Genomic DNA, 14,477 nt, shown 5'->3' with positions numbered 1-14,477 from the left:
CCCAGGGGTTGCTAAATACAGGTCAAATTTAAGTAAAGGAAGCTCAGCATGCCCAAGGAAGCTTCCTCTACAGTGGGATTTTTTCTTTCCACCTTTTCTATAGTCCTCAAAAAGGATGGATTCCAAGGGTGACCGTCTCTTTCGTGTGTTGCTTGCTCCTAAACTGATCCTGGAGTGACCCATGGTAGGAGGGCTTTACCAGCCATGAGTTTCTGAAGTCTTGGAACTTCCTGTCTCCCCCAGCCTTGACCAGCCTCATCTGCCATCCTTCCCAGTTCTGCTTCCCCACTCTAGCAACCCCTATCCCTTCCTCTCTCTGCCTCTTAGCTGGAGGACCCCTGGCCTTTCCTACTCCTCCCCTCCAGTGTGACTGAAGGGCCTTGGAGGGAAAACAGTGATCCTCCGGAGAGAGCATGTGTTCACCACGTTAGGAAAACATGTCAAGCTGCAGGGGCCAGCCTGACGGAGGGGGCTCCAGGCAGGGACACGGAGAATCCCCACACCAGCCTCTCAGCTCCCAGACAGTTCCACCCTCACTCTGCATCGGGGTGGGCAGTGGCTCTGGAGAGAAATAGCAGGACGGTGTTTTCTCAGATTTAATTGGTTTATTTATCTTGTGCCTGGGCTCCATCTGTCCAGCCTCCACAAAGAGAAGCAGCAAGGACTCCAGCTACCACAGGAGCCCTGTCCTCAGCCCGCAGCTCTGCAGGGACCTAGAGCCAGCTGAGAAGTTTGCAGTATGTCCCCTGCAGGGCTGAAACCTGGGACAGCCTCAGGTCCTAGGGCCCAATTGCCCAGAGAGATCAGAAAGAGAGCAAATTGATCAAGAAGAGTGCATAAGTGCAGGCCCAAGCCCTCCTGACTGCTGACTGATGTCCCTCCACGGCCTCTCTGTCAAGGCCAAGAGGCCCAGGGGGTTTTGAGAGGTGGCCCAAAACGACTCCAGAGAAGAAGTCCAGAGGACCCAGGTCTGGCCTCTCCTACTGTAGCTGAGTGAGATGGCTTCGATGGGAAGCCAGGTGGAGATAGCTGGGGTGAGGGAGACATCCCCCAGGGTAGGCTACCAAGTGCCAGGGGCAGGTGCATGAGCTGGAAAGGCCACCAAGTGCTGATGGCTGCCCTTGATTTCACAGCATCCTGGAAGCATTCAGTTCCTTGAACTCAGGGCAGAATTCCTCCTGTGGGTGCGTAGGGAGTATCTAAGGGCTTCTCAGCAATGATGAGCTGATGGGAAGAATAAGGCCTGGGGAGATTGGGAAGGCCAGAGATTCTAAAAAGCTGCAGGAATGTTACTTTTCTACCCTTCAGAATAGGAACCTCTCCAGAGAACAAAACCATGCCTGCCCATGACTTGCCCCAAATTCGTGCTCCACCTGTCCCAGCCCCGAGGTTAGGCCATGGGAGCTCTACCCAGGTATCACAGAGCCAGGCTGTGAATGATGGTTCCAGCCACCGCTTCTAGCCCTGAGCCGGTGGGTGCCTTCAGCAGCAACTCAGTGAAGCTCAGGGACTTCTTGGCCCTCCTTGTAATGCTTTCCCTGGCCAGGTTGGCCCCCTATTCATCTCATCCCCACTCTCCATCTCTGAATGTGTGCATTCTCCTAGCATCACATGGCATACTTAAGCTGTGATTCCCAGAGCTGCAGGACTCTGAGGCCAGCCCAGATCCATCCCTCAGACTGTTCATGCAACAGTCGATATCCTCTGTCACCTCTGTCTCAGCAGAGCAGAGGCTGAAATCCAGTCTTCCCCTGCTGCTGCTGCTGCTAAGTTGCTTCAGTCGTGTCCAACTCTGTGCGACCCCATAGACGGCAGCCCACCAGGCTCCGCCGTCCCTGGGATTCTCCAGGCAAGAATACTGGAGTGGGTTGCCATTTCCTTCTCCAGTGCATGAAAGGGAAAAGTGAAAGTGAAGTCGCTCAGTCGTGTCCGACTCTTAGCGACCCCATGGACTGTAGCCTACCAGGCTCCTCTGTAGCCCCCACCAAAATTGGTCCCCTCTCCTATCTTCTGTACTTCTGGAAGTGGCACCAAAACTTACTGCCATCTTCAGTTCCTGACTTTATCACCTGTACCTAATCAGACAACAAGTCCTATTCATACTTTACCCTGCCCTTTCCCTACCCACAACAACCAGCCCTTACCCATAAGATCATGGGGAAACATGTTCCCACCTCCCAGGGATAACCACTACTATCCATCTGATGAGGCTTCCCTGGTGGCTCAGCAGTAAAGAATCTGCCTGCAATGCAGGAGACCCAGGTTCAATCCCTGGTCGGGAAGATCCCCTGGAGGAGGGCATGGCACCTCATTCCAGTATCCTTGCCTGGAGAATCCCATGGACAGGGGAGCCTGGCGGACTGCAGTCCATAGGGTCGCAAAGAGTCGGACATGATTGAAGCAACTTAGCATGCATGAATGCAAGATAGGATTAAACGAAATGTAAGGAAAGTACTTCACACAATGCCTGACATAGTAAGGCTCAAGAAATGTTAGCCATAGATTTACAGAAACATTAAAAACATATTAAGAGCATAGATAGTTCCTATATGCCCCTCACCCAGTTTTAATCACCATGGTACATTTATAAAAACTGAGAAATTAACACTAGTATGATATTATTATTTAACTAAATTATTAACTAAATTATTAAACTGCTATTAACCAAAGTACAGACTGTATCTGAATAGCCCCTGCTTTTCTACTGATGTCCTTTTTCTCTTTCAGGATTCAATTTAGGATACTTCATTCCATTTGTATCATGATTTTTTCACTTATCATTACATTGTGAGCATTTTTATAAGAATGCTTCCAAACCCCCTTTTCCAATTCTGTTAAAATATTTCATTGTTTAAAAAACAAACATGTAGGTACAGAGAACAGAGTAGTGTTACCGGAGAGGAAGTTGGTGTAGGGCCAAAATGGGTGAAGGGAATCAATGACATGGTGATGGATGGAAACCACAGAAATAGAATGCTGTATATATGAACTTTATATCATGTTATAAACTAATGTTACTTCAATAAAAAATAGATCTAAAACTGAAATAAAAGTTCTTACATGCCATAAAATTCACTAAAAATTGATATTTCATTGTTTAGTGTATTTTAATATATTTATCCATCTCTCTTTAATGAGAAAGACTTGGATGGTGTCTTCTTTCTTTTCACTGATGAACATTTTTGAACATACATGTATTTGAGAATTTCTGATAATTACCTTTGAAAGTATTGGGTCAAATGTTATGAACTTTTTAAAAGTTGTTGATACATATCGATAGCATTCTAAAAGAGGTTATACCAAGTCACAGTCTCACCAGCAGCAAATAATTATACCCGTTTTCTTAAGCGATTATCCATATTATCAATTTTTAAATCTTTGCTAATTTGATTAGCAAAAACAAACAGACAAAAACCACAACAAACAAAAAGCCACTGTCTGCATTACTGTAGCAACCTCTTCATTGTTCTATTGGTCTTCCTACCCTCAGTTCACCTTGCACATCACCATCAGGTCATACATCCTAAGGGTACAGTTTCATCATGTTCCTCCCCCTGCTCAGAATCCTCAGTTCTGCTCCCCGACTTGCCTGAGGCTGACATTCTACAAGCCAAGCTTTCTATTTGTCCCCTCTCCCCATACACCTCCATTTTACCCCCTCCAAGGGCCTGACCCAGAGCTGGAACTAGTTTGATGTGTGCCCATGGAAGTCATTGCCCTTCAGGGTCCCAGAGAGCCACCAAAGGACAGGCTGCAGGTTGTTGAGACAGGAAGGATGGTGGCTGCTCGGTGGCTCTGATAGACCTCACCCAAGACGATCACAGGGTGCCCAGAGAGAGAAGCCCAGGAGCAGGCTCAGAACTAGTAACCATGGAAACTCCAGATTTTCCTGGTTCCTTCAGGCTGTCCCCAGACATATCCATGTCATCATCTCCTCAGGAACAGAAATGAAATTCACCTTATACCTCCTGCCAGACCTGTTCCCCTTCTCTTCCTCTGCTTTCCATCTTCCCAGTCACCTATGACAGAAATGGGAGCAGTTCCTGCCTCTTCTGTTCTCCTCATCTTTTCAGCATCTCTCACTCACCAGTCCAGGTTTTATCAAGTCTCACTGTCCCTCTCCCTGTCCCCATCCAGGCTATCAGATCAGCCTCTGAGATGGCTCCCTGCTCCCATTGTGCCTCGGCCAATCCACTCACCACACTGCAGCCAGTTACTTCAGTACGAATCTGATCATTTCCCTTCCCTACTTAAAAACCACCAACGGCATCCCGCGTTGCTGTCAGAACCAAGTCTAGACTCTTTGATACACTCTAGAAGGCCGTGTAGGATCTGGTCTCTGTCTCCTTCCAGCTTAATCTCTCACCACTCTCTCCTTTGATCTACAAACTCCAGCCATACTGAGTTACTTTCTGTTTTCAAAGACACCAGTTTCCAACTCCTTGTTTTTGCACAGACTGTTCTCTCCTCCCTCTCCTTCTCCCCCACCCTCCATGCCTGTCAACTCCAAGATTTCCTCCAGATCTTAACTTAGACTCAATTCCCTGCCAAGCCTTCTCTGCTGTACCCCCCAAGATTAGGATAAGTGCCACTTATATGTATTTCCACATCACGCCATATTCACCCCTCTAATAAGGTTATCTTATTATAATTGCCTGATTACTCATCTGTCTCTCTAACAAAATTGTGTGCTCAGTGACACTGGGATTATGTTTTGTTTACTGGTTGTTGCAGCCACAGCACCTAGTACAGCATCTAGAACGTGGTGAGTGTTCCACAAATATTTGCCGAATATAAGAATGAATGAATGTGCCAAGCCACACAGCTACCCAGTCCTGACATTCTCTGGATCTCAGTTAAACTTCTTTTTAGCCATTGCACTGTTTACAAAGCTGTAGGAGTGAGCATCTAGGTAGAGTGAAGAGAAGCTGCCCAGGCTAAGAGCGCAGGATTAAATTTCTGTTTGGATTCTCTACAGTCTGCCCATCAACCCAGCAGGGAGAGGTAGCTTCTTATTAATATAGTACTGAAAGGCTCATGGTAGACAAAGTAGGATGGGATCAAAGAGAACTTGCAACTAGTGTCATGTCTCTGAGGATGCCTGTTGTAGTAGTCAAGGTTCTAGCAGGGAACAGAGGTCCACAAATGGAGTAACTGAAGAAAGGTTAATGAAGGGACTACTTACAACGAGAAAGTGAAGCACAGCAGGGAACCATTACCACCCCTTGGCCTGATGGAGCATTGACCAGATCCCAGAAAAAGCTGTATCTATGACTACGACTTGCCTAGGAGCTGTGACCTTCAGAAAAGGAAGAAGGAGCCGGGATATTATTTATCCCAACTGCTTCTCTCCTTCTGTCCTCCAATATCCTCTGTGTGTTGAACCCAATAGGAATTCTGAAGGCAAGGGAGGCTGGTTGAGGCGGTGCAGAGAAGTCGCCTTCTGGAGGACAGGACAGGATGGGGAAGGGTGATGTGGAGAGCTGGAGGGGCAAACAGAGAAGGGAGGCAGGATGGAGATGAGCAGAACGGGGTCTCCTTGTCCACTCGGGCTGCACCCAGCACAAACAGTAAGGGCCTCTGAAGATGCAAAGCCCAACGTTTGGGCCTCTGGCAGCCTGGTGGGTACTGAAGACAGACTTGGGCCAAAAATCTAGGAACTCCTATCACTGTGCAGGGAGTATCTTTCTCACCTGTCCCCACTCCTCTGTTGTCCCCCTCCCCTAGCATACTGCCAGGTCCTGATCTTAGATCAGGTAGGACCCCTGGTAGCTATTTCAGATTACGTTTCCTGAGCTAGTCATACCCAACAAATCTCCCTGTTCTGAAGAGCCAAGAACCTGCCAAAAGCATCCTCAGTGTGAACACCGAAGGGCTCCAGTGTTAGACCCAAGAACCAAAACAGCTGGGTTGGGAGGTGGAGGGGGGAGGGGCATGTTGATCTAGGGCTTGGAATCTACTGAGAAGAGAACGGAGAGACAGAAAGATGGACCTTTCCATAGAAGTCATCTGAGGCACAGCTGGGGTCCAGGGCACCCAGTGCCCTGTAACAGAGCAGTTCCTTGCGTGCAGCCGGGTGGGGAGCCAGCCTAGGTCCCCACTGGAATTTCACAGCCAGCAGGTAGAAAGCTTCTGTGCTAACCTTCCCTATCCCCTCTTCACCCTCTTTTGATCTCTTCCTCTTATCGCCACTCTTTCCATTGTTCTAGCTCAGACCTGTCCTACCACTTCCTCCTAGATTTCTTTTTTTTAATCTAATTTTTATTTTATGTTAGAGTATAGTTGATTTACAATGTTGTATTATTTTCAGGTGTACAGCAGAGTGATTCAGTTATACATGTACACATGTGGTCATTCTTTGTCAGATTCTTTTCCCATATAGATTACTATAGAATATTGATATTCACTGATCATCCCCTCCTTGTGCTATACAGTAGATTCTTTTTTAAATTAATATATTTTTTATTGAAGTATAATTGCTTTACAGAATTTCATTGTTTTCTGTCAAATCTCAACATGAATCAGCCATAGGTATATATTATACGTAGATTCTTATTGGTTATCTATTTTATATATAATAGTAGTGTGTATGTGTTAATCCCAAACTCCTAATTTATCTCCCCATACACACACTTTTCCCCTTTGGTAATCAAAAGTTTTTGAAGTCTATGAATCTGTTTCTGTTTAATAAGTAAGTTCATCTGTAGTTTTTTTAGATTCCACACATAAATGATATCATATGATGTTTGTCTTTCTCCGTCTGACTTACCTCCTAAATTTCTGTAATAGCTTCCTAGTTAATCTCAATTCTGATTCCTTAATTCTTCCTCCACACTGTTTTGAGAGTGATACTTCTAAATTGCAAATCCAACCATGTCTCACCCCTTTCTTAATTTCTTCAATGGCTCTTTTTTGCCTAGGGACCAGGTCCAGACTCCTGAATAGAGCGTTCAAAGCCTGTTATGATCTAACCCATCTACTTCCCTAGTCTCAGCTGCTATGGCTCCTCTCCGCATACCCTAAATTCTAGTTATGCTGAAGTACTTCCTTGGCAAATACTCTTTTATTTTTACCTCCATGACCACACATACCCTTCTCTCTGCCTAGAATGCCCTCCATCCCTTTATCTACCTGTTGAACTCCTACTCATCTTTCAAGACCCAACTCAAGTGACACATCCTCCTTAAAGCCTTCCTGAGGTCACTGATCATTCCCTCCTTTGTGCCTCTGCCCAGACGGAGCTTATTTCTATCACTACATAATTTTTTTTTTAAATAAACTTATTTATTTTAGTTGGGGGCTAATTACTTTACAATATTGTAGTGGTTTTTGCCATACATTGATATGAATCAGCCATGGATTTACATGTGTTCCCCATCCTGAACCCCCCTCCCACCTCCCTCCCCATCCCATCCCTCTGGGTCATCCCATTGCCCCAGCCCTGAGCATTTGTCTCATGCATCGAACCTGGAATGGTGTTTTGTTTCACATATGATAATAGACATGTTTCAATGCTATTCTCTCAGAACATCCCACCCTCACCTTCTCCCTCAGAGTCCATAAGACTGTTCTATGCATCTGTGTCTCTTATTCTGTCTCGCATATAGGGTTATCATTACCATCATTCAAATTCCATATATATGCATTAGTATACTGTATTGGTGTTTTTCTTTCTGGCTTACTTCACTCTGTATAATGGGCTCCAGTTTCATCCATATCAACAGAACTGATTCAAATGTATTCTTTTTAATGGCTGAGTAATATTCCACAGTTTTTTAACAATCTGTTCACATATTTTTCTCCCACACCCCACCATGAGCTTCTTAAAGACAGGTCTCCTTAGATATAACACAGTGCCTGGCACATAAAACATGATCCATAAAGAGCCGGTTCATGACAACCTGAATGAACAAATGACTCCTTTCTCTGTCTTGGGACTTGGCTGCTGTCCTCTGTTAAACCTGCCCCCTTTTTACTGCAACTCCCCCAAATGGCTGATTTATGATACCTCCTTGCCTCTCTTGTCTCTTTCTGGCTGTTCCTGATGTTCATTTTTAACCAAAGTTCCCCTCTGCCAAAGGAGGGAGTACTCAGGGAGCTCAGAGCATGACTGAGCTGTCCTTGCCCACTAAGAAGGCCCGAGACCAGAAATGGCAGCGATGATCCCAGTGTTAATGGGGAACCATGGGGCCTCATTCTGCATCTCTCTAAGGGCTGAGCGGAAGGAGCTTCTTTCTGCTTAGCTCTAAAATCTTCCAGTTATTTCGAGTCTCGAATTTGAGATCTACTAGAATCCCTGTCTGCCCCTTTGCATCTCAGGGCCTGATTGTCATAGGATCTTGAGGGTCTTGCCTTGAGAATTCTGACCCTGCTTTTCTTCTCCATAGGGGAGCCCAGGTTTTCCTTGGTTGTTCATCTGTCACTATGGTAGTGGTGCTTGGTGGTTTAGTCACTCAGTCATGTCCAACTATTGCGACCCCATGGAGTGTAGCCTGCCAGCCTCCTCTGTCCATGGGATTCTCCAGGCATGAATACTGGAGTGGGTTGCCATTTCCTTCTCCAGGGGATCTTCCCAACCCAGGAATTGAACCCGGGTCTCCTGCATTGCAGGCAGATTCTTTACCGACTGAGCTACAAGGGAAGACCAACTATGTTCCCTTCCAAATAACTTCTCATTCTCCCTCTGTCTCTCCTTCTCTCTGTCCTCCCCACCCACTTCACTGTACTATTATCTGAATCTAAACATGTCCTTTATTCTCCACCCCCAAATTATGGGACTTGTCATTCCTTCTTTTCTGGTACCTTTATGTTCTTTCCACTTGCTAAAAACCAACTTGTTCTTCAAGGCCCATTTCAAATATCACCTTTTCCATAAAATCTTTTTTCATCCCTATTCCAAGCCCCACAGACTCCCTCCCTTCTTTGAGTGCCATAGCCTCCTGCACTTTTTCTTGCAGCCCTCACTCTGTCCACCCCGTGTTGACAGTGTTTTCTCTAATCCTCTTATAAAAGTGTAAGCTTCTGGATAGAAACTGTTCAGGTTTACATCCTGCACAATGCTTTGTCAGAGTAGGTGCTCCATGAATATTTATTGCATTGGATTGAAATGCCTTGAGAACCACAATCATCCATATTCATTCCTTCATTCACTGAACAAACCCTGATTAAGGAACATCTATGACTCTGTCTTTCATAAATTTGTCCAAAGAATTTTTAATTCATTTGTGTTTTCTGCTAGACCCACCACTTGGCTTAATGAATTTCTTGAGTTTACTAGCCCCTGTGTAAAACAGCAGTCACCTGTGTTCACCCCAACTGTGCTCAAGTTTCAAAGCAAACCCACTTTGCCTAGGGTTTCAGGATTTCATGAGTAAGTCCCCAGTCACCTTCCCTACACTATTTGTGATTTCCTGCACGTCCCCCAGCAGCCCTCACGTATGCAGACTGGAGAGCGAGTCATTTAGCTTTTCCTACCAAGGAGATTTTGCAGCCGTGGGTCTCCTCCAGGACAGGACAGAATGACACAGAGGAGCCCTGCAGGTGGGACTGCCCCAGCTAGGCACCTTGAGCGGCGTGTGCTCCTTCTTTAAGGTCTTATTCACGTTTCTCTTCGTCTCCTGGCCAGCAGCCTCAGGGAACTGTCTAAATGAAGAAGAATTTCCAGGTTCTTTGCCAGAACTGTGGCTGGCCATGCAGAGTGGAGCACTGGAGAGTGGGTTTTGATGTGTTGATCACAAAAGGCACTGCCTTGCACTTGCCCACATTTAATTGAGTCTGTACCCTTTTGCCCTGAAGTCTTCCTGCCAACTAGGTCCTGGAGGCTTCTGGAAAACAGTATCTCATGGCCCGTACCCCACCATATATACATATACACTCCCAGGGTCATACCTTTGGCTGGATGCCCGGGGTGCTTTTCTGGGAGATACCTTGCACCTGTAAAATAGCATTCTCTTCCATTTCTCCCTGTCCATCTGATCAGACACAAAATGTGTAAGATCTACACGTTTTGTCTACACCTTCAAAGACACGGTAGTAAACTGGTAGGGGTGGGGGTGAGGTGGGAAATAGACATATATGATAGTGCTATTAGCCTAGCATTTGCTGCTTATTGAGCTCTTTGCCAGGTACTTTACATACATTTATTATACTGAGGATCAGGTTTAACCCTTACAACATCTTCACAAGGTAAGTATTTTAACCTCATTTTACAGATGAAGCCAAGGCACAGAGAGGTTAAATAACTGCCCCAAGATCACATAGCTTGTAAGTTCACAGCTAGAATTTTTTCACAGGGGTGTCTTATTCCCAAGTTTGTGTTTTTTGCCACTGTGTTATGTGGTCTCAGCACACAACATGGTCTCAACAAAATGTCGGAGCCCTGGTGAAAGAGGTCAGTATTGGACTCTTCTGGTCTCTCCCAGTTTACCTGTCACCTGTCTCAAGCTCATCTTTTCATACACCTGATATTAAACCTCATTTCCTGAGGGAAGCCATATTTAGGCAATTGCTTGTTTCGTGTTTTCCTTTCCTATTGGAGCAAGCACAGAGGGCACTGTTTGGTTCCCAGCACCAAGCACAGGGCCTGGCACATAGTAGATGTTCATTAAACTTCTGTTTCTTAGAGTGTCTCCCTCAGAGAGCTTTGCTGGATTTCCAGCCCTCCCTCCTCCCCAGCTGGGAGCAGGACACCCCAGGCCAGCCCTCCTCTGCCACCTCCACCCTGCTTCTAGAACTTCCTCCAGTGTTGACTCTCCAGCATCCCCTCACTCCTCAGCTCTCCCATCCCTTGGCTGTCCAGAGTTTCGTTTGTACTTCCATGGCATTCTGTGGAAGCAGGGCAGCCCCTCAGCACCAGCAGGGCAGGGTGCTGACAGGAGCAGCCGATAGCCAGGATACCAGGTTTCCCTTTGCTAAGCTTTTTCCTAGGAATGATTTAAGGCCTCGAACAGATAAGTGAAGAGCAAACCCGCAATGAAGTCAGCACTCTGCTTATTAAGTGGAAAAAGCTGTGCTCGGCTTATTGAAATGTTCATTAGACAGATATATAGAGATGGGAAGGAGGAAGGGGGGGCGGGCGGCACCGCAGGACCAGGCTGTGCACAGCAGGCAAGGCAGGGGCTTCTCGGGGGAGACCTGAGGTCGGCCCAGAAGGAGCAGGAGTGGGGGCCTGAGCAGATGGGTGATGCCTGTGAGGAAGAGGGGCCACAGCTCTGACTCAGAGGAGAGCCGAAGGAAAGGGGTTGCCGGCTGAACTGCTGTCTCTGTGAGGGGTGCATGGAGAGGACTTGGCCCACCGAGTCGAGGCACCTCCAGCTCACTTTGGGGAATGCCCATTTCTCTGCATCAAGTGTCACTCTCTTTGCTCAGGGACACAGTTTCTGAAGCACTCTGGCCCTGTTCACTTGCCAACTGTGAAGGCAAGAGGGTGACATGCTTTGTCAGGAAGACTGGGCCTGTACAGGGAGGTGCGCCAAAGCTGCCCCATTGCTGCCCCCTGGAGAGAGCATTCTTGGGCAGAACCCCCACCCCCCTGCCTAAGGCTCCATCAGCCCTGAGCTCCTTCCAAGAAGGGCTGCTTCTGGGGTGGGGGCTAAGGCTGGCTGGGCCCCTCAGACCACACAGAGTCATGGCTGCTGCACACCCTCCATGCTCCCGGCTCCTTCCCCTTCAGCACCATCCAGGTAGCCCAGGCAGAGCTCAGAACTCACAGTGGGATGGCCTTTAAGAAGGCTGTGGCAAGCAGAAACTTGCTGGGTGGGTCTGTGCTCCCAGCACTAGCACAGAGCCTGACCCCAAAGAGGGCTTTTTCCATGGCAGATCAAGTTGGCTGCTGATTGAGTGAAAATGCTGCACCCCTGTCCCCACTTTCAGATAGTGTAAGAATCATGTTGTGATTCAAGGACCAGGGACTGTTTTAAAAATGGAAAATCCAGCCCAAGAACTTCCAATATCTTCCAATTCCTTTTTTGCCTTCATTAGTTTGGCTCCTAGAGAATAGAAGTGATGGTGACCATAATGATAAAAAAAATTAAAATGACACTGACAGGAAACTTGTGAGAATAGAAGGATAAAAATAGTATCTGTAGCATTTCAGAATGTCTTCACACACTTTATCTCATTTAATCCTCATTCACTTGTTCAACAAACACTTGTTGAGCTCCTTTCCCGTGTCAGACACTACCCAAGCTCTGGGGCCACCTCTGTGAGCAAGACCCAAGCTGTCCCCCCACCCCCGCCCCCCTGTAGCATATGGCCTTGTGGAGAGCAAACTGCATAACAATTCTGCATTGATTTCTTTCATTCAGCAAACAATGATGCCAGGCTAGATTCCTGGAGCTGGAGAAATGAAGCAGACATGATTCCTGCCCTAGATATGTTTATAGTCTATGAAGCACATGGACTAGGAAACAGACAATTATCAAACACTGCAATGAATGCATTGAGAGGTTAAGGAAGCTGTCCTGAAGAAGGTTGAGCTGAGTCCTTAGACAAGAGCATATGTTTACTGGGCATTCAGGGAGAAGGAACTTCTAGGCAGACAGAACATGGATTTGGGGAAAATTCAAATCATTCCCAAGAGGGAAGTCATGGAAATGGTGTTAAAGAGAGAGGCCCAAATCTGGAAGGAATTTCCATGCTAGGCCAGGAAATTAGTTAGACGCATTCTAAAGGCCCTGGGGGTCACCAAGGAGGAAAAGTCCCTTGGGCAGCAGTGGGAGAGGTTGTCTAGAGAGGCCAAGCAAATGCAGGGCTCATTTGGGGCCATCTCTCAATAGGCTGAATGAGAGTTGGTGCCATCTGACTGGGGTGGTGGCAGCAGGAAGGGGTGGGTTGGGGGAGGATGGGATGGCTAAAGACCTGCTGGATACAGGGACTGAAGGACTGAGATAGGCCGTCTCCATTTCACAAAGTGGGGAGAGCACAGGTCCAGTGCCCCACCCAGGCAGACCCCGGGTGAGGGTCAGGGGCACTGCAGCAAGCTGTGGCTGTTTCAGCCTACCAGGCAGTCCCCAACTCTGCTGCTCAGGCAGCTGACACCTGCTCCCGGGCCTTGATGACTCCATTTCCCAGCTCCCTCCCTCTGCCTCGCTGACTTTGGAGGCGATTAGTAATAAAACTTTAACAAGCATCCATAGGTGCGTCTCCCTGTCACTTTTATGAGGCCATTTCCTGAGCAAAGATATAGGGGCGCCTTCAGCCTCTCTGAGCTGCTGTTTCAGTCTCCGACTCAGCCTTGGCAGGTCCCAGACAGCCACGGGGGCCAAGTGGGGGTGCCTGGAGGAAACTAAGATCACAAGTAGTTCAAAGAAGCCCCGAAAGGCAGGTGCCAGCTCCCTTTACGCCCCCAGGGTTTCTTCTTAGGGCTGGAAATTGTTGCTGGAAAGCTGAGACCACTTTCCCTGCTGGAGCATTCCAAATCCAGAGGGGCCTCGCTTCTCCTACCTTCCCTTCCCTACCCCACACAGCCCCTCCCAGCCTTGTCCTAGTGCTTCACTTTCTTGATTCATTCAATCTGTATGTATTTATCCAAAGTCACCACAGAAGGAAGTCAGGGAGCCAGTTAAGAGCCACAATGGCTGCTAACCCTTGGGCAGCAGGTGGCCTGATTGGGGCTGGAAATGGCAGACACTAAGTAATCGAAATACACATGATCAAAGTTCTCCCAGGCATGAATGAAGTGCTATAGTGGGAATCCGGAAAATGGTACACACTACACTTAAGGAGGCCAGGAGAGTGGGGAGAAGATGGGGAGTATTTCACCAGGAAGGGGACATTGGGCCCGGGCCTCGCCAAATAAGAAGGATTTTGTGAGCTGGGGCAGAGAGAACAGCCTTTTCTTTCCCAGTAAGGTCCTCCATCCACAGGGGCAAGGCCAGGCTGGGCTCGTCCACCCGGGGCAAGCTCTAACTGGGCTGAGCTGAGGCTGAGCAGGGCCCCAGACTGTGGGCCTCTTGCTGCAGGAGTGGCTGCAGTGGCGCCATGATTGTGGAGAAAAAGGCCCTGTGCACAGCAGCCGAGGGCTCAAGGGAGGCAGTGCTTTCTTCCCAGCCCTGACAATGCCTGTCCCAAGGCCGTTCCGGAGGAGGGAGTCCAGAGGAACAGGAAGAGGAGAAGCCGCTGCACTTGACACTTTGATTCCTGCCTTGTCCTTGAAACGCCCCGCCCCTCCCTGGGTACTGCGTCCCAGTTTGTTCCTGTAGTATGACCTGGTGCACAGATGCCTGAGATTGGAAAGACCCGGTTGCAAATCTTAGCTTCTGAATTTGAATCGCCTGATAACACTCAAGGCAAGTTACACTCTCTGAACCTCCATCTGTAAAAGAGAGATAGAGCACCTACTTCAAAGGGTTGTTGTGAAGTTCAAATGAGATGATAGCTGTCAGGCATCTGGGACAGCGTGGCAGGAAAGCTGACGGTTTGTTTGCCCTGCACCACCCGCTTCCCCTCCTCTCTGAATGCCCTTCAGTCTTGTTCTT

At 47.7% G+C, this 14,477-nt stretch overlaps 1 protein-coding gene across 2 annotated transcripts in view; it reads left to right on the top strand.

The window, feature by feature from the left end:
- RNF220 (ring finger protein 220) overlaps positions 1-14,477 on the top strand; it is a 304,953-nt gene that overhangs the window by 196,393 nt on the left and 94,083 nt on the right. The window lies entirely within an intron of this gene.

The sequence above is a fragment of the Giraffa tippelskirchi genome, chromosome 5, assembly GCF_054371585.1.
Source record: "Giraffa tippelskirchi isolate mGirTip1 chromosome 5, T2T-mGirTip1v1.2.pri, whole genome shotgun sequence".
In the NCBI taxonomy this organism is placed as follows: domain Eukaryota; kingdom Metazoa; phylum Chordata; class Mammalia; order Artiodactyla; family Giraffidae; genus Giraffa; species Giraffa tippelskirchi.
This window is presented reverse-complemented; position numbering and strand designations above follow the sequence as displayed.